This window comes from Pseudochaenichthys georgianus, chromosome 3, assembly GCF_902827115.2.
Source record: "Pseudochaenichthys georgianus chromosome 3, fPseGeo1.2, whole genome shotgun sequence".
In the NCBI taxonomy this organism is placed as follows: domain Eukaryota; kingdom Metazoa; phylum Chordata; class Actinopteri; order Perciformes; family Channichthyidae; genus Pseudochaenichthys; species Pseudochaenichthys georgianus.
The window spans coordinates 43764558-43790410 of NC_047505.1; the positions used below are offsets into that span (position 1 = coordinate 43764558).

The following is a 25853-nucleotide window of genomic DNA, read 5'->3' on the forward strand; positions in this document are numbered from 1 at the left end:
CGTACCCCTCACTTTTTAACGTTTATTTTTAACCTAATTACGTTTTATTATGTGTTAATATTTGAACCAAACAATTTGGGAAGAATAACTATTTGTTTACATCACATTATGTGATTAATAAACCAAGCGCCCCAAAGCCCTCCTCGGCGGGCCTTTTTTTTTTTCATGACACTGTATCTCCAACCCAGTCTCACGGCATTTCGTGTTCACCAACACGATTTTTAATCTATTGATTCATGTTCACCAACACGATTTGCCCCTTTTTTTCGTGTTGCACAGCACGATTTTAAAAGCAATGTATTTATACTGCCTGCAGCACGTCTTTTTCTCCGGTCGGGTCGTGGGAGACCGGAAGCTGTGTGGTTCATAAAAACATGTTCTTACTCAATATCAAGCCACAATTATTGCTTTTATTTTAAATCGTATAATTTCGGACTTTTGTTGCCATCTGTGAGGAAAATAAATGGGGCTCAGAGCCTCAGAATACGGAAATCTGTATTTTTAAATATTTTGTTCCTTCTAATTCATTATTCTTTTCAAAATAACACACTGTTATTTACTCACCAATAACACACAATTATCCTTGCTTTTATTTATTGGTTTAATTCCATAATCTCGGGCTTTTTTGGCGTCCGTCAGGAACTGAATTTCAAAATAAAAATAACCGGAAACAGACGTAGGCCTATAAGGGACATTTCGAGCATCATTGCGATTGTCAACATTTATGATTTTAGGATGGCCGAAGACACTACACTACCCATAATCCCCAGCTATCGTTTAGGACTACAGTCCCCGTAAGGTTACGCAGAGCGTCAAACAGCTGTATGAAATGGAACAAAACCATGCCAGATTATCCAAAACTGGAATCGAACGCCCCCCCAGAACTACACATGCTGGCTATTGTGTTCTATGGGACGTCTCTACTGAACGTTTACGTTTTTCCCACAATTAGAAGTTGCCAGTATTAAACACATTGGTGTTATCAAATGTAAAACATATAATTAATAAATGGGTGAAAATCGCTTGTGTCCATAATGCGCAGCATTAATATATACCCACATGACAGCTCATTGTTACTTTGTAATTCTACTCCACGACAATTCAGAGGTTAACCTGGTATTTTTACTCCACTGCATTTATTTGAGTTACTTTGGTGATTGTCAAGTGCCAACAATCAGGAGAGATATTTGATAGTTGGTGCTTGAGAAGACTAAACATGTATCTGCAATTGACATGAATGGAAACGAGTAATAAAGTATATTCATTACTCGTTATTCTCTACTAATAGTTAATTAAAGACTGTATATTATGGCTATTTTGCACATCCCTTTCAAGATTTTCAAAGGTTTATTGACATTCCTCAACAGTGCATTACAAGACATCTATCACTATGTGTGTACCTCCACCATTAAACTGTCATATTCTGCACATTTCTTATTCTATCTACATACATAAGAGTATAATTCATATGTATAATATCAGTTAAAATAAGTGCTTCAACATAGTTAACATTGCAGGAAAGCAATATATTAGACGTTAAGTACTTTGTCAGGCTTAATATTTATCTGTAGATAGATACCCCCAAAGTTTTTTTCTTATTTAAAAGAAGACCTTAATCTGTTATTTAATGTTTAAATAAAGGTTCATTCGTTTTTCTGTTTTGCACCTCCTCCTATTAATATCTTTGTACATCCTGCACTAAACTGTTTTATTGTAGAGATCACTTATAGTATCTTCTTGATTTTTTATATTCTATATTTCTATCACAGACCTTCTACTTTCCCCCTATGAAAGTATGTACTCTTCATATTTTTATTCAATAACGGTTATTCAATATTCAAATAATATTTGATGAAAAAAATATTAAGAGTACATTATTGTTTTTATGTGTTATATTATAACACATAAAAACAATAATTCAATAACGTGCTTTACCACTAGGCGGTGCACACAAGGTACACACAGCCATAATAACTTTGTATTATTAGTGTAGGACACGTTTTATTCATGCTTTCACATAATTTTACAGCATATTGCTATACTATTTCAGACTCAGTATTTACATTCTTACATTCAAAGAAAATCAGTAATATCTTTAAAAACTACAGTCCTTTTATATCAGCTGTGCACCGTTATGGTGTAAATATAACCTATCTGTGAATTAGATCAAATGTAAAAGTCAGCCGAATTAGTGTTGATACTGCAAGGAGACGTATTGTGTGAAGAGAAATTGAAGATGTTGTTTAATTGTTGAATATATTTATGATCAAGTATTCAGTTTCGGCGGCATTTTCTCAGTTTTTCCAAAGGTCTTCTCATCAGGGCTCTATAAATAAAGAACTACGGCAGATCTGTAATATACAATGCAGCCGAACCGTGTATTACAATGCCGTTATGTGATGACTTTCAAAGAGAAAAGCAAGAACACTCGGAATTAAGTATTATTTTATTCTTTTAAAATGTTTTCCGGATTTCATATCATATAAACACCAAATCCCAGCATGCATTGCGGCTAAAACATCCAATAAACGAGCTTAAAACCATAGCAGAGGATCTTGGGTAATCGCTCGAAATGCCTACGTCTGTTTCCGGTTATTTTTATTTTGAAATTCAGTTCCTGACAGACGCCAAAAAAGCCCGAGATTATGGAATTAAACCAATAAATAAATCAAGGATAATTGAGTGTTATTGGTGAGTAAATAACAGTGTGTTATTTTGAAAAGAATAAGAAATTAGAAGGAAAAAAAGATTTAAAAAATACAGATTTCAGTTTGCAAATGCCGTGAGACTGGGTTGGTATCTCAGGGCATCTTAATATTTAAGAACCTATTAATGTGTTATACCAGATTAACGGAAATAATCTCAGCTAACTGACGATACAAACCATTTTTACCAAAACAAAACACAAGTCTCATAAGAAGCATCTAAATGACCCCTGAGCGAAAAATGCTAACGCACTTTGGCACAGAACTCAAGATAAAGATACCCTTATTACTTATCGTAGCTGCACATACAAAATATCCGATTAAAACTGAGGTTCCACAGATTATTTAGCTTTATTGTATCATCACTGAGCGATCCGAACTCGCGACAGGGGAAGCAAACACAGACATCACAACACTTACCTTTACGGAGCTTTTACGGGAGATCATCTCACCGTAGCTGTCAATCTGATCAAAAGACTTGTTCAATGGCATTAAAACGAGAAAAAAACGCAGCTGAATCGGTTAATCCATAGGTTAATAATGTTTCTGTCGATTTGAAAAAATTATTTATAATCCATAATTCCATTTTTATTTAAAAATCGGAGAGTAAAAGTTAGCTGCTAATGGTAGCCACCAGAGTTATCGCAGCTTCCGGTTTTGGCTATGCGTCAGTCTCACACAAACACATTACCAAATAAGGAGTATGTGGGAGTTCCCCTCGATTCCATTGGCTCTGACGGTTAGAAAGAGATGTCAATCAGCAAAATCGAGCAAGGGGGGCGAGAGATATGGAAAATCCACCCACATGACCCCAGAAGTGTTTTTGTTTTGCTAAATCTCTCTAAAAAGGTCACATTTCACTTGTTTTGCATCAAAGTTGATTCAGGGTACTTATTATATGTTGTAGTTTGGATTCCTAAAGCTTTTAGTCTACCATCCCATTATCGGTGGTTTTCACTATGTAATTTTGTTTTTTGGACAGACACAATCATTTACATTTTTTTACTGTGTTCAATCTGAATTTACTTTAAAATAAAAACATCTATATTGATTCTGACACGTCTACATCCAACTCACAGATGTAACCTTGCTTTGAGAAAAAAGATTATTAATGTAACCCTTTTAGAAGGGAAGATATGGTCATTTGTTCTGGGAATGTCTTTTTCGAGCCTGAGACCTGAAAACAGGCTCGGGGCTTAACAGGTTAACACAAAATGCATTAGTGGTGCACACTGAGAACATAACATGAAACTTCACTGGTGTATAATAATATAACATCATTTGGATAAAGCATTTCTCAATTTTGTTGATGTTCATGTATTTTTACTTGAAATTACCCTTGTGCTCTTCATTGAGAGTAGACGTGATTGATTGCACTTGTCGTTGATGCAACAAACAATTGATGAGAATCCTCAGGAATTAATTAATTGCTAAACAAATGTCAGAGCTTGCTAGCTAATGACTTTACTGCCAAGGCTGCCAGCTCATGCATGTCTAATTTGTGAGATGTGTGTAAATGATCTCACAAGAATGTTTTCTCCCATCTTTCAGCACCTCAGCGTAGGATGTCACTGCAAAGTCATAACATAACAACAAATACAGTAATCGGAACTAATTTACACTCCAAGGGCGTGTGATAATCGTATGCCTTGCTTTGACATTATCACCATCTCTAATTGTGTTTTGCAAATGCTTTCAGTTTTTGCCCTCAGCCTTTTGTCTTTGTTCTCCTGTCACTCTCCCCTACATTCCCATTTCTGAATGCAATGAGAATAACAAAAAATTGTTTCAGGCCAAAACTAGAGACCATCTTGCAATTGGATCACATCAATTGTGTATACTGTAGGTAAGTAAGGGGCAGTTACCACACCCATTGTTAAGCTCGACCTTCATTTTGATCCTAACTATATATCTGTAAAGTTTCATGACTGCATTTAGCACGGTTGTAACGTTATCCCGGCCACATAAATCTGTCCACAGGGAAAACACAAACACAAACATACTCACAAGGTGAAAGCAATGCAATGGTCTCTTTCCCGGCTGGTAAACATACAGCAAGTGTAAAGAACCTGTGAGTCTTTTGACCTTATTATTAACAAGGCTGTTTACTTTCTTACTTCAGTCTGGAGCGCAGGGAAATGTGAAATATTTCAAAGATATACATTACATCTCTCTTTTTCTTTTTAACACACAAACACACACACACGCGCACACAAATAACTGGCTTGCACAGTATCAGACTTGAGAGACATTCGCATATTCACGGCTCTTTTTTCTTTTTCACCATTCTCATATTTTCTCTTTTCTCTCCCTCCTCTCTCAATTGAGCGAAGCAGAGATGTACAGATAAAATGTGTGCCTTTTTTCTCTGAGCCGCCTCTTAGTGGAGCGCAGGGTGGAGGCGTTAGGGCTGAATGGTTCAGCCCTTTGCTGTTCTCCTTCATCTGTTGTCTTTTGAGGTGGGATTTCTTACTAAACCTAGTTGTTTGCACTTGTATGAAGAGAGAAGGACCTTGCTGCTGCGGCTGTTGATTAAAAGATTACTAGGGGTTCGTTACTGACAGGTCCAAGCTTTGCTTCTGAGAAATCCTTATTATTTTCAGATGCTTGCTCTGGATATATATATATATATATATATATTAATACATCCTTGTGCACAGAGCAACTTGGCAGCTATCAATACTACAGTTAGTTTGGTGCTAAGCAGGCTAAAGTTGTAAAAAACCTAATTATATATTTCAGCGCGCCATGTTGAAGGACATCTCATTTCTCTAAATGCACTTCGAGGACCGAGCATCGAGGAGGCTTTCTGGAGGAGCTCTAACCGAGGATACACTGATGGGTCCTCCACGGCTCCTTCGTGGATGCATTTCCGGCAACAGAGATGTTTCAAAGAGTCGTGACACACGGCCGGATTTATCTCAGCCAATGACAGCTCTGCATGCATCCCCTGGATATTATTTTATTAACTGCTTTCATGGCGACGCGATGTTTACAGTGAGAACAGCTGTGAGGTCCGTGCAGAAAGCAGAGCCGTGTGTAATATATATCACTCAGTATAACAGACCTACTCTCTTTATTTGCTGTAGTTTAGTAGATATCTACAAACAAAGAGTCCATATTTTTCTAAAACCATTTAGTGCTTCACATAATAAAATACACAACGGCTATTAGGTTGTTAGCTGTAGGTGCACGTGCGTAGATGCAGCGGACAGACAGGTCTCAGTTGGTTTGGTGTCCTCTGCTTACTTTTAATACTTGTAAATAAAACTTTTGGCCCGTAATTTATTTTCCTCATTGTAGCGACCAGAGAGGGGGGGGGATATATCCGATCTCTGATAGTGTTACGTTATTATGAGAGTGCTCTGTTTGATTCTGAAATTGTATATATATGTATATAAAATTAAATATATAGGCTACATATATATATATATATATATATGTATGTGTGTGTGTGTGTGTGTGTGTGTGTGTGTGTGTGTGTGTGTGTGTGTGTGTGTGTGTGTGTGTGTGTCCGCATCTGTAGCCTGTTATTGTCTCATTATACCGCACTTTGAATGAATCAAAGTAAATATATAAGTGGTCATGAACACATCTGTCCATCAGACAGAGGACTGCTGTGCCTCCTGTCATCATTAATGGACGTCTCTTTAAAATGACCGCTCAGAGGAGAGGAGTTCTCATTTCTCTAACCGCCTGCTGCTTCCCCTCCTCTCTCCTCGGCTCTTTGGCTCGCATCTCCTGTGGCCGGGACCAGAGCTATTTAATAGAAGAGTTACGACATCTCCGTTCACTCCAATGGACCACTTTTTTACAGCAATGGCGGATCGTGGAGCCTCTCAATCGTTCCCCGGAAGTTAGCGCCAAGGCTGGCAGAGCTGTGGAGTTGCAGCATAATACACCGTTCGTGACGGACTTTTAAAGGTAAGAAGAAGTTTAAAGATTTATATTGCGGATATTATCAGTACATCTGATTCAAATGAACATGTGTATTAAAGGATGTCAGTGGATTATCCCTAAATTAGTAGATTTAAGGAACGTTTACAGATAACAGATTAAGCTAGCATACCGAAGCAAGTTAGCAACACACGTTGAACAGCCTTTTAATTGTAAATTCCGTTCTCTTAATGTCATTTCGTCCAACATGTTGAATTAGAGAAGAGGGGCTTCTAAACGGGATTGTATGCGGGGGTGGAGGGAGTTAAATATTAGATAAATATAACTTTGGTGCGTGTAAGAGTGAGTGTTTTTAGCAGAGCCATATTGTGTCCTTGTGATTCTGTTGATTATTACCTGTCTGTATAATGTTGCAGCTCAGCTGATTCTGGATTGATGGCAAAGGGAGAGGCACTTAAGTGAGAGTGAAAACACAAAGTACGTTTAATACTACTGTTTTATATAAGTAAACACCTTATCTCCCCAAGGCATTTCCCATCCAATAGGTGTGCTGTGTGTGTATAACCCTTTCTCCTGTCTGTTACTCCCTCTTTCAGCACAAGAACCAGAGGGGGATTCAATGGAGCCTGAATACCTGCACTGAGACCCTCACCCTGCACCCTGAGTCTCAACTCTCAGTGTTTTTCAAGCCTTTCCCTGTTTTTTTGTATTAAACAAAACATTAAGCTTTCCCAATGGTGTGGTTTTCGTTTTGTGAAAAAGTGCAAATGCAGTGTTTGTATATAATTACATCACATATTTTGTTGCTGTTGGTCGTGAAATTGCTCCTGCTGACTTGAGCCAGCCATTTTTTCCTCCGCTCTGTGTCAGTGGGGAAGCCGTACATTCGTACTCCTTTCTCTGAGCAATTTGAGCATCCCCAGGCAGCACATCAAACCATGGTGGCTACTAGGAGGCAGCACAGCAAACCAGGACAACACGGAGGAAAAGGCACCGACAAACTGCATGATATGCTATTCAATGTTTATTGAATTCCATGTATTTGTAATGGATGTTCCTAAAACAACACATTTAACATCATCATCATCATCATATGCTGCTGCTGCTGCTAGTCCTTTGATAGTCACCTGTCGGTCTCCTGTCCTTTCTGAAAGCCATAAAGATGACATTAGTCATTTAGATAACTTGTGTCCTCAATTACCAGGGGATTACTGAAACTACCATGAATTTAAGAAAATGGTAGAAATGAATCCAATCTGAATTTTAAAGCATTACTTTAGATCCCCTCCCGCTAAATGTATCAATAAACATTAGAAAGTGATGCTCCTGACTACCATACAGGTTTAAGAAGATAATATTGGTTTGAAAGAATTCAAAGCTATAAATAAACAGCAACAGGCTCTTTAACAAGGCACTGTTAGTAACATGTAAACTAGTTGTTCACACTAATCCTAATATTATCACTTAATATTAGCAAATTCGATTTTATTTTTTAAAACATTGATGTAAATACATACACATATCGATTTGTTGTATAAATATTGCAAATCAAAACCTTTATTCACTAATAATTAACAAAAATCGTAGTTCTATCTCCTGTTATCAATGCATTCACATTGCCCGCCATGAACTTCCGGGGAACGATCCTCTTCTACATGAACCACGTGACGATAACCGTTTTTGGACTTCCGGTGTCGTAACTCTTCTATCTATATGGCGCTGGCCGGGACTAAGTCTCGAGGAGGGGAGTCGAGGAGGGGAGTTAGAGAAATGAGAAAGGGCCAATAAAACATCTTTGCTGATGTTTTTTCGAGTCTTCTGGCCAATCAGAATCAAGATTGTTGCCGGAAGTCCCCACGGAGAATAACTTTGCGGTAGGACTATTCTTTATACATCCATGGGTACAACTTCAGATACAAATGAACACGTAATGAAATATGACCCTCGGTTTGATGATTGACAGGTCACAGAACAATGTGGGTTATCTCCCCTAACCGACAATTTAAAGTAAGTCACACAGTCTCCTAGCAAGTTCAGCTTCAGAACAAAGTGAAAAACAAACAATGGCATACAATATTATTAATATGTCGGGTAGTGATAGATTTATTTATTTTCTTCTCAGAGTGTACCAGAATGCATAGTTTATGTTAGTATTCCATCAACTCATTAAACTTTTTTAAAAGCATACTTTAGTTCTGTGAAGGGATATAAGGGATATATGCACTGTATTTCACTTTAATTAATATTGTATGCTAAAAAGCGTATATTACAGCACAATGTTTTGTTGAATAGATTTGAGTGCTTCAAAATATTGGGTCGTGATTTATTGACCAAGTAAAAAGTGGGTCCCGAGGCCTGACCAGTTGAGAACCACTGCCTTAGAGTGCTAAAGAAACAAATTACGGAGAGATTCTGATTACAACAAGTCAAACTGAGGGTATGTTATTCAGTGTTATGGGATTATGAAGTACTACTTGAAAAGCTTAGTGTTCATCTTCAGTTTGAGGATAATAAGTGCCTGTGCTGTTCTAACTTCTCTAAGAAGTTCATTCATTCATGAGTGGGGTGAACACCTCCATGATCTGCCTGTGAACACATAGTTTAATCAATCAATCAATGTTTATTTTCACAGGATTGATACTGATTTTGAATCAAATACAAGACATAATATTGGGTAAACAAGTTGTATTAGAACAAATTAGGAGGATGACGATGAGCATCTTACACGCCAAAAAGATTGTCAGGTGTCTTTTTAATATTTTGTGCTCCTACTTGGACATGTTTACATGCTATGATGTTCAAACAGGCTTTATCTTTCTCATATTGCCTGTGCTGCAGCACCTATTCCCGCCCTCTGTCTGAAAGCCCAATCGGCTCTGATTGGGCGGGACATCTCTGCACTTAGATATCACCCGCCCCTTAGCCTATCACGTACAATGTAAACACACCCCCACAATAAGCTTGTATCTCATAAATTCCGCAATTGGCAAATGTATCGTGGAACAACTACATTTAACACAATTCCAAGTAAAAGGCACGTTGTACTATATCTAAAACAAAGCAAAACAGCACCAGATGACCCAAAGAATGGGAATCTTGATAATGATGACTTCTGCGATCCCCTGACCTTTCATATTGCCTCCATCAGGTCTCAACATATGCTATTGGGATAACTTTTTTCCAGACAGTTATGGTTACCAGACAATGCATCATAATGAGTTTCGTAATGCCACACAGAGGTTGAATTGTATTGGTCTCAACTATTGGGTGGATTTCTTGAACGCTTACATTGCTTAACATTTGGCACAGACATGTACTGTATGCCTCAATCAGATGAATTGTAATAACTTTACTGATCTTTTGCTTTATTTAATTTTTATTTTATTGGGTCAAATATTTACCAATAAATTCCTTACATTAAACACTAATCATATTCCCACCAGCTTCTACTGCACTTTGTGTTGAATTAGCAAATGTGAGCATGCCAATATGTACAATTGAGTAGGTACATGTAAAACCTCTTAAACACCAACCATTAAGAGCACATTCATAGCCAAATTGGTGCATATTTCTGCAACGTCTAATGGTTTGATTACAGCCAAGGGATCTTGGTTGCGTCACACCCTTTTTTCTCCCTCCTCCATTTCTGCTTGTCATCTGTTGATAGAATACGAACATCTCTTAGAGCCTCATAGTCTCATAGTCTTGTTATGCAATCATTCTCATTGTGTGTTCTGCGAGTCCATATTAAGCTTGAATCAGTACTGCGTGTCAGTCATTGATTGAGGATGTAGGAGGAAGAATGAGTAAGGTCATATAATCAGCACAATTTATTTGAGGTTGGAAAATATCAGGCAGTCTGACCTGTCTTCATGAATACTGATGCTCCTTGGCGTCTAACTCAAATTAAAGTGACTCACATTGCTGTAATAATCACAGCAATCGATTGGTCTGTGCAGGCAAGGTCAAGCAGGAACTCTTTGACTAATAATAATGTTTTATGGATGCTGTACAGGAAGCAGGTTTAATCACTTTTGTATTTACTGTACAAGACAATACCAATCATTTTACTTTTAGAAATATAGTATTACAGGTTATTCTGAAATGGAAAAGATCTAGACATTTTAAATATATTCCACTAGAGTTTGTGTGTATTTCTTTAACTCCCAAAAGTCCTCGCCTATGTATAACTGCTGGTTATTCATGTTTAGTTTAGTTGCATTCAATCCTTGGTCCAAAAGGAAAAACATGTTACTAATCTGAATGGCTCGGATACATTAGAAAGTATGTTTTCTTTACAACATTCTTGTGAAATCACAAATGAAAGACGGCGAGAAATGTATACCGAATATTATTATTTTTTATTATAATGTACAAGATTAGGTGTTCATGTTTTTTACTTATTGAAACCATCAACCTCCTTCTACTGTTATTCATTCACTTAATTTAGTAAATCATTACTGTTTACTGCTACTGTGTTTTTGTAGTTATCCTGGTGAATGCAAGACCATGGTTAGACAGTACAAGTTCAAACGTTTAGAAAAATAGTGGTGCATAGTCCATCATCACATAGATCCCTGCAAGCATTATCATTTGTTTTCTAATATCACATTAACGTTAAATGGTCCGTTCAACGTTGTGATCAGGACTTACTGAGTTAGAACAGCAAGAGCAGTTTTGTGTGTGTGTGTAAGTGTGCGTGTAATGGGATGGGGTGTGGCACTCATCCATTTCCAGAGGTGCTTTTATTGGCTCCTCCTTTCACAAAACGACTTTCTCCCTGTTGAATAAAGCCGTAGAAAACCAGGACGGACGGTGAATGTCACATTCATCCACAAAAAAATGCATCTACCTTAATGCATTATGGTTTTCTTTCCATTCTCTTTTATCTGCTCTTCACTAATTATGTTGCCTGAAGCCACTCTGGTGATAAGAGAATATTCTAAAGAGAGCATTTATTTTAAAGTAACTAATTTTCTCTGAGATGCATGAGGGGAGCAATATTCTGAATGAATAATATTGCTAATATTGGGCCATTTTGGATAGATGGAATGATAGATAGGTAGATAGATAGATAGATAGATGGATAGATAGATAGATAGATAGATAGATAGATGGATGGATAGATAGATAGATAGATAGATAGATAGATAGATAGATGGATGGATGGATGGATGGATAGATAGATAGAAGCTTTACTCCCACAATGCAGTTCGGCATTAGTCTAACCGCATAATCCTGCTTTATCCGACCAGTTTTCAGTAACTTTTGAAGTACTGTTACTAGACTACAAACCATTAGTCAAAAGTTCCTGCAGCAGAAATCTGTTAGTGCTATAGCCACATTTAAGGAAGATATTCCATCAATACTTAACTTGATAGCTGTATGTAAGGGAGGAAACATATACAAAATGTACACCACCCCAAATTGATCATGTTCTTGATAGTGCTACAGGTGCACTGCGAATACAATTAGACTCTGTTGCTCCTTTGAAAAAGAAGAAAATAAAACAACATAGATTAGCTCCATGGCATAATGCCGAAACCCGCAAAATAAAGTAAAAGTCGAGACAACTTGAATGGATATGGCGTTCCACTAAACTTGAAGAATCTCGTTTAATTTGGCCTATTACTCTCAATAAATATAAGAAAGCACTGCGTAAAGCGAGAGCAGCCTACTACTCTTCATTAATAGATGAGAATAAGAATAATGCAAGTTCTATTTCGTCCCTAATGACCGCCAGAGGCGGTGCTTTAGCACTGGATATGTCCATCGCACGCATGCGCAGTTCGAGTACCAATAACAACAAAGTCACCTGTGACCCACGTGACTACGGCTACATAGGCCGGCGTCATTAGTGGATTGGTTCCTTTTCATCTTCTCGCTTCGCGAGAGTACCGCGGCTACATTCTTGTAGCCTACAGCGTTCAGGTTTGAACGTTTGATCTGAGGGATTTCTCTGCAAGCAGCTGGCCGCGTGCAGCTTCGCGACTGACAGTCGGAGCTACGGGTTGCTAATGCGTCCTCCAGGAGCTGTGGCCGGCTGTGCAGAGCCTCGACGGACAGGTTTGTGTCAATTTGTTGCTGGTGATGGCTGTGTTCCCGCACCCTCTCCCAGCTAAGTTGTCCTGATTGCTGTCTTATTTATTGTTTGGCTTAGACTTTCTGGTGACGACAGTGTTCCCGCTTCCTCTCCCATAAAGTTGCCTTTATTATGCTCTTTTGAGAGTTCTGCTTGTGGCGTTGTGCCCGAGCTATCTTTAGCATTTGAGTCCCAGCTTTAGCTGCGTCTCTCATTCAATTTAGTATGGAAAGCCAAGTGTGCCATAATTTGCCCGTTTTTTGTTTAGATGCAGAGAGTTAGTAGGTAAGTACTGGCCATAGTTACTACTGTAACTACGGTCCTATGTAAGCACTGGCTATGGTTACTACTGTGACCATGGCCTACGGTTTATGCGGGCTGTTCTATTCCATAGAAGCTAATTATCTGGTCTTAACATTGTGTTTTGACTTGGTTGCTTGATTGTTAGCAGCAGCCACTTGGTTAACACCTTGCATGTACTGTTAAGCTTCATTATTTAACTCAGCCGGTGAGGGCAGTGCTCTCGCTCCCGCTCCCGGTAACGTAGGGTTTTGATTGCAGTAGCGCTATATCGTGGTATTTACTGCTCCTAGTACTAGACTCTAGTCTACTACCACTGTACTAGGATGATATGCAGAGAACAATCTTCACTGTGTGCTGTGTGCTCTGCATGTGTGGCCATTAAAGAGGATTTCATCCTCCCAATATTATATTATCTAGGGTGCAGCCGTTGGCTGACACTTTTAGACGGCGGCCACAGTTACTACTGTAACTACGGTTCTAAGCCGTGTAAGTACTGGCCATAGTTACTACTGTAACTACGGTTCCAAGCTGCGTAAGTACTGGCCACAGTTACTACTGTAACTACGGCCCTGAGCCGCGTAAGTACTGGCCATAGTTACTACTGTAACTATGGTTCTATGCTGTGTAAGTATTGGCCAGAGTTACTACTGTAACTACGGTTCTAAGCCGTGTAAGTACTGGCCATAGTTACTACTGTAACTACGGGTCTAAGCCGTGTAAATACTGGCCATAGTTACTACTGTAACTACGGTTATATGCCGGGTAAGCACTGGCCATGGTTACTGCTGTAACTACGGCTCTGTGCTGTTCTCTTCTTTAGAAGCTAGTTGTCTGGTCTTAAACATTTGTGTTGACTTGATCTCGCTTGTTTGTTAGCAGCAGCCGCTTGGCTAACGTCTTGCGTGTACTGTTAAGCTTCTTCATTTAAACTCAGCTGGTGAAGGCAGTGCTCTCGCTCCCGCTCCCGGTAAACTTATTGTTTTGATTGTTAGCAGCAGCCGCTTGGCTAACATATTGCATGTTTTGTTAAAGCTTCTTTATTTAAACTCAGCTGGTGAAGGCAGTGCTCCCGCTCCCGGTAAACGTATTGTTTTGATTGTTAGCAGCAGCCGCTTGGCGAACATCTTGCATGTTTTGTTACAGCTTCTTTATTTAAACTCAGCTGGTGAAGGCAGTGCTCTCGCTCCCGCTCCCTGTAACGTATTGCTCTGATTGTTAGCAGCGGCCGCTTCGCTAACATCTGGCGTGGCTGCCCCGTTAAGCTTCTTTATTTAATCCAGCTAGGTGAAGGCAGTGCTCTCGCTCCCGCTCCCTCTGCCGGTAACGTGGGTGTAGTTACATCCCTCTCTGTGTTCTGCGAGTAGGAGCATTGCTCTACTCTTTCCGTTCAGCAGGTAGCCGGTGAAGGCTGTGTTCTCGCACCTGCTCCCGGGTACGTTGCACCTGGCATTCGTTATGAACTCAACCAGTGAAGGCAGTGTTCTCGCCCCCGCTCCTGGTAGACGTGTTGCTTGATTCTAGCAGCAGCCGCCCGGCTAAACTGTCCTGTTAAGCTTCTTTATTTAATCCAGCTAGGTGAAGGCAGTGCTCTCGCTCCCGCTCCCTCTGCCGGTAACGTGGGTGTAGTCACATCCCTCTCTGTGTTCGGCGAGTAGGAGCATTGCTCTACTCTTTCCGTTCAGCAGGTAGCCAGTGAAGGCTGTGTTCTCGCACCCGCTCCCGGGTACGCTGCACCTGGCATTCGTTATGAACTCAACCAGTGAAGGCAGTGTTCTCGCCCCCGCTCCTGGTAGACGTGTTGCTTGATTCTAGCAGCAGCCGCCCGGCTAAACTGTCCTATTAAACATCTTTATTTAATCCAGCTAGGTGAAGGCAGTGCTCTCGCTCCCGCTCCCTCTGCCGGTAACGTGGGTGTAGTTACATCCCTCTTTGTTTTCGGCGAGTAGGAGCATTGCTCTACTCATTCCGTTCAGCAGGTAGCTGGGGAAGGCTGTGTTCTCGCGCCCACTCCCGGCTACGCTGCATCCGGCTACGGATAGACTGGCTCATTCATGTCGCGCCTGTATGGCTTCTCTTGAGCCCGAGGACGGCCATGACCGCTGCCCCCCTCTGCCTTGGCCTCGAGCATTTGAGGGAGGGTCTCACGCAAAGCGCCTGCATGAGCTGTAGATTCAGGCCTCGGGCGCTCAGAGTGGCTAGAGTCGCAGAGGTGGCACCTCTCATCGTCACAACTTCCTCCAGCTCAGTCTGACCGTTCCCGGCGACTTGATGGAGGGATGGCTATGGGTTCACCCCCCAGGTAGAGGGCTAGAAACAGGCTGTCCTCTAAGGTGGGTTAGTTAGCTGCCGTCATGGAGCAGACGAAGTCGCACCTGTTGGCCCTTCAGCCAGGGGCCGGTGCGGGGGCTACTAGCTTGCCGCCTGGCCCTCCTTCGGTTGCCACACCTCTACTTGAGGATGCCATGTCGCTAGCGGCTCCGGACAAACCTCTTCTATGAAGGGGGGGGGCGGAGCCCAGCTCACCCCCGAGGAGGCTTCCCACTCCTCTGCTCAGAGCTCTCTGCAGAGCACGGAGGACGCCTTCATGGCGGCCATTATTCGTGCAGCCTTGTTACGCTTGCAGCTTCAGGTTCCGCAGGCCGACTCGGCTCAGGCTAGTGCCTTTTTCTGGCATAACCCTGCTCCTTTTCACTCCCACTGTTCCTCCTTCAGAGGAGTACCTGAGGGACCCCCATGCAGGCTGGAGAGACACCAGGGCCCTCTCCCACTCTGCTGCCAGGCAGGATCCGGCGAGGGTGGGGCTGGGTCGCTTGCCATCCATTGAGCCTGCCATCGCCTCCCCGATTCGGGCTCCTGATGCCAGGTGCCCTCGGCCTCAGTGCAGGGTCACAAACGAGCTGCTCTGTAGGGCCTACGACACAGCGGCACGCATCTGATACTGGCTTTCTCTACCTCTCTGCAGCAGGCGCCGGCTGAGCCTTCTTTGCTGGGCCTTCTTTGCTGGGCCTCAGTGATGCATCACTGTAAGCCTTTGCCCTAATGTCTAGGGAAGGGGGACGAGTTATATCCTTATTGGTGCAGACTCGTCACCAGGTCTGGCCTACGACCGTCGTAGGCTGCTTTCCCAGTTACAGCTCAGTTACTGGGCTGTCTGTACTTCCGACCCTTGGGTGGTTTCCACCTTAACCCAGGGGTACGAACCGCAGTTCTGGCCCCTAGCCTTCGGCCGGGCCAAAATGACAGTCGTCAGCGATCCGGCAGAGGCCCTAACTCTGGCCCAAGAGTTGTCCGTCCTTCTGTCCAAGGACGCAATCGAGCCAGTAGACCCTCTGCTTAGCCCAGGGGGTTCTACTCGGCGTACTTTCTCGTGAGCAAGAAAGTTGGCGGATTTCGCCTGATCTTGGACCTCAGAGGAATCAACAGATTTTTGAAGATGCTGCTACTCTATATGCTGACCACAGCACATGCACAGCCGTGGAATTGGGGAATGCCTACTTCCACGTGGGCCGGGCAACATGGTGCCTTATATTCAGTTCCTTCGGCCCTTGCAAGGGCAGGCTGCCTCGGCCATTGTGCCCTTGGGCCCGCTGGCGTTGCGCCCCATGCATATGTGGCTGAACAGCCTTCACTTGGACGCCAAGTGGCACAGGCGCAGGGAAGTCAGGGTGTCACAGCGTTGCCTCCACTTTCGGTCACACTGGAGGGGCCTATCTCCTGATGGGCGTGCCCATGGGAGCGATCCCATCCCGCCAGGAGACCGTTACCATAGGTGCGGGTCTCTCAGGGTGGGGTGCAGTACGGCAGGGCAGGACCGTTCAGGGTCAGTAGTCTGCCCAGGAGGGTGCACGCCATGCCAACGTGCTAGAGCTTCGGGCTGTGCAGCTTTCACTCACGCACTTTCTACCCCTACTGGGGGGCAAGAATGTGCGTGTTCCTTGGGACAGCAGGTACGCTGTTGCCCAGACAGCAGTCCCTTCTAGACAGTGGGCGTTCTCACTCCACCTTGAAGGTCTATACGGCTGCTATATCTGCCCGTCATGTGGGAGTGGACGGCGCCACAGTGGGGCACCACAGGTTATTGTCCCTCTTCCTGAGAGGGGCTTTACGGCTGCGTCCGCCTAGCACCCCGAGGGCTCCAGCTTGGGACTTGCCCCTAGTGCTGAATGCCCTGTCATCTCCTCCTTTCGAGCCCCAGGTGGAGCTTAAGTGGCTGTCCCTGAAGGCAGCATTTCTGCTGGCCATGACCTCAGGGAAATGAGTTGGAGAGCTACATGCCCTCTCTGTGAGTGATACATGCCTGAGGTGGAACTCCGATGGCTCGGGTGTTGCCCTCTGGCCAAACGTGGCGTTCCTGCCCAAAGTGATTCCACTAGCCCACTCCAATCGGCCAATCCAGCTGGCGCGCTTTAATATCCCACAGGAGAACGGGACAACTGAGTTGCTGTGCCCTGTGCGTGCCCTAGAGGCGTATATTGGTGCTACGGCCCATATACGACAGTCAGAGCAGCTCTTCATCTGCCATAGCGGCACGAAAAGGGGCTGTGCTCTCTCAAAACAGCGGCTGTCCCACTGGGTTGTGGATACAATCACACATGCCTATGGGGCCAGTGGCCGCCCCCCGCCATCAGGGGTGAGATGTCACTCTACAAGGAGCATCTCAACATCTTGGGCTCTCCTGAGAGGGGTGTCCCTGGAGACCATCTGCGCTGCGGCGTCGTGGTCATCGTCTGGCACATTCTCCAGGTTCTACCGGGTCAATGTCGCCACTCCCCATCCTTTGGGCGTGGTCCTGTTGCCGAGCTCCGCTGCTTCCAACTAGGTAAGCAAGTGTTCGGATTCTTCATGACATGGTTGGTATAGTCATCCAGTGCTAAAGCACCGCCTCTGGCGGTCATTAGGGACGAAATAGAACAATAGTTACGGCTGTAACTACGGTTCTATGAGTCCCGGATGACCGCCAGAGTTTCCGGTCACTCAGAATTCTTGTGTGCTCGCGAGAATATTCTGGGAACCGATCCACTAATGACGCCGGCCTATGTAGCCGTAGTCACGTGGGTCACAGGTAACTTTGTTGTTATTGGTACTCGAACTGCGCATGCGTGCGATGGACATATCCAGTGCTAAAGCACCGCCTCTGGCGGTCATCCGGGACTCATAGAACCGTAGTTACAGCGGTAACTATCGATTTGTCTTCAGCACTGTAGCCAGGCTGACAGAGAGCCACAGCTCTATTGAGCCTTCTATTCCCATAGCACTCAGTAGTAATGATTTGATGTGCTTTTTTAACGATAAAATTGTTACTCTTAGAAACAAAATTAATGACCTCTTGCCTTTCACCAGTATAGTGTTATCAATAGCTCCCGGAAATGTAAGTTCTAATATTACACTAGATAGTAAACTAGAATGCTTTTCACCCATAAACCTCGAACAATTAAATGCAATGCTTCTTTCTTCTAAACCATCAACGTGTATCTAAGACCCGATTCCAACTAAGCTGTTGAAGGAAGTTTTTCCATTAATTAACACTTCTTTATTAAATAATATGAATGTCTTTATTATCAGGCTATGTTCCACAATCATTTAAAGTAGCAGTGATAAAACCTCTTCTTAAAAAGCACAACCTCGATCCAGAGGTTTTACCCAATTATAGACCTATTTCTAATCTTCTGTTCCTCTCAAAGATTCTTGAGAAAGCAGTCGCAAAACAGTTGTGTGATTACTTAAAAAACAATGATTTATTTGAAGATTTTCAGTCTGGCTTTAGAACACATCATAGCACAGAGACAGCTCTGGTCAAAGTCACAAATGACCTTCTCATAGCCTCAGACAAGGAACTTGTCTCTATTCTTGTCTTGCTCGATCTCAGTGCTGCATTTGATACTATCGACCATGATATCCAATTGCAAAGACTAGAGCACTTAGTTGGCATAAAGGGAACTGCTTTAGGCTGGTTTAGGCCCTATCTATCTAAATGGTCTCAGTTTGTACGTGTCAACGATGAATCTTCCATGCATACCAAAGTTAGCCATGGAGTGCCACAGGGCTCAGTGCTCGCACCTATTTTGTTCACATTATATATGCTTCCGCAAGGCAATATTATAAGGAATCTCTCTGTACATTTTCATTGTTATGCGGATGATACTCAACTATATTTATCCATCAAGCCTGATAAAACCAACCATCTAAATAAAATGCAAGACTGCCTCAAGGACTTACAAATGTGGTGCCTTGATCCCTGCCGAGTCGACGCACAACTGTTGATTGGTGTCAGTGCCAGAAAAACTTTTTAGGAGCAATGCGCTCATGGTATCTCTCATCTCTTTCGACTCCACTTCGAGCGATAGAACTTTTAACAAAGCACTTATATACTAATAAAGGACTGGCTTATCTAAAGCCAGTTGAGTAGCACTTGAAATGTTTTTGCTCTATGAAACCTGATGTACTTATATGATTCTGTTTTCTTCAAGTTGGTCGAACGCACTTATTGTACGTCGCTTTGGATAAAAGCGTCAGCTAAATGCAATGTAATGTAATGTAATGTATAGATGTGGCGCATACATCTGAGTTCCTACTCTTTTCCCTCAATCTATCCTAAGGGAGTGCATGTACGTAGACACGTTGTGCCTCTTCACCTCTGTTCCTTACTTCTTACTTGCTACCCCTTTCCCTCAACCTATCCTAAGGGAGTCCATGTACTTAAACACGTTAGTTTTGCTGCTATAGGCTTAGACTGTTGGAGGACACCTTACTTCTTCCTTCTCTCTGTCTGTACCTGTGTACTCTCATGTTCCGAATAACCCAGCTTCCCCCACATTTATTTTTGGTGTCTATCTGCCAGTGACGTGCGGTGAGGTTCATGGCTGGTGAGGCACTGAGTCTTTCAGAGTCAGATTTACAAATATTATATTTTGACCTTAATCGAAATATTCGGTTATTTTCAAAAGCTTTTTTAGTCCGATGCTTCGATTCATTTTAAACAGACCGTTCAACAAAAGGATACCCAAGATCTAAATATTGGATTGTTCTTTCTTAGTAAGATCCCATTTTCATTACAATTGGGGTCTTATGGTTTTCTGGCGCGATGAGGGACTAGTGGTAGCAATCTGAACGAGCTCTGCAGCTTTACTATAAAAAACACGCTTAAATCCGACCAGCTCAATACTATATCACACATTTATTTATTTAATGATCATATCACCTTTCGGGAACTATAAAATATATTTTTTTCAACCATGGTGAAGACGAAATCGACAAAGCTCTGTGCTGCGGAGGGAGGCCCGGGAGAATCACAGAGATCGCCTGACAAGGAACAACACGGGGAGAGCAGTGTCCTGGCCGACATGGTGCTAGCCGCCCTTGAGACACTCCGCAGAGAGATGGCTCAAAACAAAAAAGAAATTTGTGCCATGATTGATTCCCGGATTGAGACTGTCACCGAGAACCTAAAAAAGGAATTCTCCATTATGAAAGGGGACACGCAGACAGCATTGGCGGCAATCAAAGCTACTATGCTAGCACACACGGAGGCCATCAAGGAAGTTGAAGGTGCCTCAACTCAACACTCAGATGACATCACCCGGCTGCAAACTGAGGTGGCTCGCTTGACGGCCGATACTGCTAAACTGTCGGATAAATGTGAGGACCTGGAGGGACGTAGCAGGAGGAACAACATATGCATGATTGGAGTCCCTGAAGGGAAGGAAGGCACACGTCCCAGAGAGTTTATTTCGCAGCTACTCACCGACCTCTTATCCCTGGATCAGAAGCTGCTGATCGACCGCTGCCACCGATCTCTCCGACAGCGTCCCTCCGACGGACAACCGCCTCGCCCATTCATCCTGAGGCTTCACTATTAACATTTAAGAGATACATGGCCTGGGCTGGCTGTTGATATAAGTTGGTGTACTTATCCTTTAATGTTTAATTGTCAGCCTATTTGAAGCAATTTCATTTTTCATTTCTTTAAGCATTTTTTCAGAGCTCTGTCTCCTGCTTTGCTAAGCTATTTTTTTTCCTAAATTCACTTTAAGGGAGATGTTTTGGAATATTATGTTTAACTGGGTCTATACTCAGGGCTTTGATGTGCTTAAAGGTCTGATTGAGACGTGTTTTACTGCAATTCTTATTAGCCATCTTTCAAATGAGCTCACTTTTTGTTATATGCTTATGTGTTTTCCATACTCTAGTTAGATTATGTAAACAAGCTGCAGAGCTACCAGTTATGTGTTAGGAGTACTATAGATAGTAGGAGCTTTTCGCCTCCGCACCGGAAACCGCAAGGCTTTCTTGCCTGCCGTCTCCATCGTTTGGGGATGGGGACCTGGGCACGGGACTTGGGTGAGTTGTTATATTGTTGTCTGTTGAGGGTATGTTTATATATTTGCTTTTATTGTTTTTTTTATTTTTTCTCTCCACTTTGCAATTGCCTGGGCCACTGCACTTTCCAGTTTGTACGGGATAGATGGCGGATAATGGTTTGACTCCAGATAGACCTAACTCCACACAATTCTTGTCCTGGAATGTAAAGGCTATGAACAGCCCTGTCAAAAGGTCAAGAGTTTTTTCTCACCTCAGAAAGTTAAATGCAGATGTTGTTTTTTTACAGGAGACACACTTACGCATCAAAGACCACCATAGGCTTAGAAATCAACATTATAGTCAGGTCTTCCACTCAGATTTTGACTCCAAAGCCAGAGGTGTTACAATCCTCATAAATAAGAGGATACATTTTTCCACCACTAACATTATTTCTGACAGAAATGGGAGATATTTAATTATTACTGGTATGGTTTGGCAAACTCCTGTTGTATTGGTGAATGTATATGCTCCCAATTTTGATAATGCTGCGTTCTCTAACAGCTTGCTGAGCAAAAAAATGTCTCAACAACCACCTTTTAATACTGGGAGGGGACTTAAACTGTGCTATTGACCCATCCTTAGACCGCTCTTCTCCCACCACGTTCTCTCCGTCCACTATGGCAAGGTCATTTTCTGACTTTATGTCTCTGAATGGCCTTGCCGACCCCTGGAGATATAATAATCCTCAGTCTCGTGATTACTCCTTTTTCTCTCATGTACATCATTCTTTTTCTCGCATTGACTATTTTTTCATTGACCATAAATTGCTGCCCAAGGTTACCTCTTCAGAATATTTACCAATCATCATCTCTGACCATGGTCCTTTAACTCTGGACATATCTCTGTCTACTCAACCTCGTACACCTTCACGGTGGAGATTCAATTCACTCCTGCTCTCTGATGCCAAGTTTTGTAGTACAATCTCCACTGCCATTGATGACTTTCTGTTTTCTAACAAGACAAGCTCCACCTCCCATTCTCTCCTATGGGAGTCGCTCAAGGCCTACCTCAGAGGGCAAATAATCTCTTATGCCTCTTGTTTTAACAGGACCCGTAGAGCTAGGCTGGACGAGCTCTCTAAGGCGATACTTGAGTTAGACTGCCAATATGCTTCGACCCCGTCCCCAGATCTTTATAAATGGCGCCTGAATCTCCATTCGGAATTCAATCTTCTATCTACTCAAGACGCAGAGCGTTTGCTACTGCACTCAAGGGGAACATACTATGAACATGGCGATAAGGCTAGTCGATTGCTCGCGCACCAATTAAAACGCAAAGCAGCCTCCCGATTAATTCCTAAAATTCTAGACAACTTGACCTCTGACCCAGCATAGATTAATGATGCCTTTAAAAGTTTTTACTCTACCTTGTATAAGTCAGAGATGCCATCAGACACCACCAATATGACTCAGTTTTTGGAAGAATTGACGATTCCCTCAGTTCCACCTGAGGTTGCGGATGACCTTGATTCCCCTCTGTGAGGAAGCGCACACACTCCCTCACTAACATGTTGGTCTTAACTATTTGTTTGTTAAGAAAGGTAGTACATGTTTGTTCTGAGTTGCCTTTATTTCAGTTAAAGTTATAAAAACAGTTTACATAGACAAACTAATAAAATGCATCTAAATTCGTTTGTCAGTCTGTAAAACACACAAGCACCAAGTAATCACCATTTCCTTTGTTCAGACCTGGAGGCCATCTTGTCCCAGTGCTCAAAGAGGGAGCACGCCTCCAAAGTACTCCTTATATGTGCCACATGAGTAGGTGGAGTCTTGGACGCGATTGGTCAGGGAAATGTGTGATTTTATGAGTGTCAATTAAGTTAAAAACTATCCGTTTTAAGCAGACCTTGTTGTTGTTTAAGATATCATATTTATAGCGATGCAATAATGAATTTACTTAAGCCTTTAGGGTTTTATTAAAGGTAGACAACAGTGTTTAATTTTGTATTTAAGCCTTCACTCTGCTTTTAGAACCATGACCTGATTGGCCAGGTTGGAGTGGGAAGGCGGGCCGTCTCCTATAAATGTGGTTGGGAAGAGAGGGGAAGGGCATTAGTTTTTGTTCCTTGCTGGTGAATGCAGCACCAGGCATGCAGTTTGTGTTTCTGTGGAATAATGTGGAAGGCTAAGAATAAAACGCCTGTTTATTTTTGCAAGAAAACCCTCTCTCCACGTATCGTTATTTCACCTGCACCTCACATCGTAACAATTGGTGGCAGTGGTGGGATATTTAAACGCCTGTGAGGAGTCTAAGAGGACAGAGTGACTAAATGAGAGGTGGACGTGGAAGAGGTCGTCAGGCAAGGGCCACAGCCTTGCCAGACATGGAGGAAGAAAAAAGACGAGGGACAACGGAAGAAGGATCTCCACGTGAGGGAGCTGTGGCAGCTGAAAGTGAAGAAGATGAAGAGCTGGTGGTTCGGCCCAAAGTGTTTACAGCCCATACTGGGGGTGAGGAACTCGCTACAGTAAGCTTCATGGAAGAAATTAGAGAGTTTGTGCACAGGTCTAAGCAGACTGAGGCAATACTTTTTGAACAGATGAAACAATTAAGAAGTGACATGGTTTCAAAGTCAAGGCAGGACTCAGAAGTATACTATGACCCTGTTCAACAGCATCCCTATGCAATGCGTGCTGATAATCCAAGGCTACAAGCTGAAACCTCGACACACCTGCTAAAAGGTGAGCCACATGGAACATTCAAGCCACTTCAAACTAGCAGGCCTGCTTCCTTATCCGATTGGCCTGTCCAGCCTCTGCAGAATATTGATCCACCAATCCGGACAGCAAGGCCCTATGTAAGTGAGCCAAAGATACCTGACTTCAAAGAAGGTGAAGACCCAGAAAGTTTTTTTGTTCGGTTTGAACGGATGGCCAGAACATGGGGGTGGCAGCCATTTGAATGGGCCGCCAGAGTAGTAACCTTGTTGACAGGAAGAGCTCTTGAGGCCTATGCTGGAATGGATGAGGAACAGTCAGAGTCATATGAAGCAGTTAAAGCAGCAGTGTTAATGAAGTTTAATGTTACTGAAGAGACTTACAGACAGCGGTTCCGGAGCACCATTTTGCCAGTGGGAGAGACTGTAAGAGAAACCTACAACCGTATTAAGGGGCTTTACAAAAGATGGATGAGACCGAACAGCCGTACTAAGGAGGAGATTGGAGAGACGATCGTTTTGGAGCAGTACCTCCGTGTGCTTCAACCAGACATCCGCACCTGGGTCAAGGAGCACAATCCCCAGACTGGGGAGGAAGCGGCAGATCTGGCAGAACGGTATGCAGCGGCCCACAGGGAACCTTCAAATAAAAGAGTGACTGTTGGGAAGCCAAGGTTTGTGGAGAGCAAACCTCACACTTGGCCAACTGTTGAGAGGGTGGACACTGGGGTTGGTAAGAAACCTGCATATCCAAACTTAAAAACGAACTTTATATGTTACAACTGTCAGCAACCTGGTCACAAGGCTTCATTGTGTCCATTAAGAAAGTCTAAGTCGGTTGAGATGTGTTCAGTACCTCGTGCAGAAAGTGTGGACCATGCTAATGTTACTGATAGTGGAATAGTTCCACATAGACATGTAGTAGATGTCACTGTAAATGGTCAAACAGTGAAAGCCCTAGCTGACACTGGTAGTTCACAAACCTTGGTGAAGTCCAGCTTACTTAGCAATGCAATAGCTGATTTTGATGGCAGGATAAATATCACATGTGTTCATGGTTGTAAAAAAGATTACCCAACTGCAGATGTTATCATTGAGGTTGAAGGGCAATCCTTTATGCTAACTGTTGGTGTGCTAGAGCACCTAGCTTATGACGTGATCCTTGGAGATGATTTGCCAATCTTGGACCACTTGGTACAGCAAAACTCACTAGCGTACTCCTATGTAGCTACGCGCTCTATGACTAAGGGGTTAGAACCTTTACCAGATGCAGATGATAGTTTGTGTGAAGGGGGTGATAAGCTTAAGAAAACAAGGCGACAGCGCCGTCAAGAGAAAAACAGAAATCACGATAAGGCTAAATGCCCTGAGCTTACTCTTCCTGTAACTCCCCTCATAGAGCCTCAATGGCAAATCCCAGATAACTTCCGAGAGAGTCAGGAGAATGACCCATCTCTAAAACCTCTATTTTCAAAAGCATGCAAAGTAGATGGGGAGGAAGATGCAAACGCAGGGGGGCTGAAAAATCTAATTGGGGATCCCTTCATCATAAAAGATAACCTTTTGTATTTGGCAGACATAGAGAAACCTAGGCTAGTCATTCCTAAAGAGTTTCGCCAAGTAATATTGCATGTGGGTCATACTGTGCCATGGGCTGGGCATCTGGGGCAGGCAAAAACGTATGACCGCATTGCTCAGCGTTTCTATTGGCCAGGATTATACAGAGAGGTAATTGATTACTGTAAAACATGCCATGAGTGTCAGGTAGTGGCTCCTACGAAACTTTCAAACAGAGCCCCTCTACAACCATTACCAATAATGAGTGTACCTTATGAAAGAATAGCCATGG

At 42.8% G+C, this 25853-nt stretch overlaps 1 long non-coding RNA gene across 1 annotated transcript; it reads left to right on the top strand.

Annotated features, from left to right (window-relative positions):
- The first annotated feature begins 6494 nt into the window (after positions 1 to 6494).
- On the top strand, positions 6495 to 7332 carry LOC139433428 (uncharacterized). Its single transcript, XR_011642900.1, has 3 exons — positions 6495 to 6629; positions 7019 to 7079; positions 7199 to 7332. It is a non-coding gene; the product is annotated as an uncharacterized lncRNA (long non-coding RNA).
- Positions 7333 to 25853: the final 18521 nt, after the last annotated feature.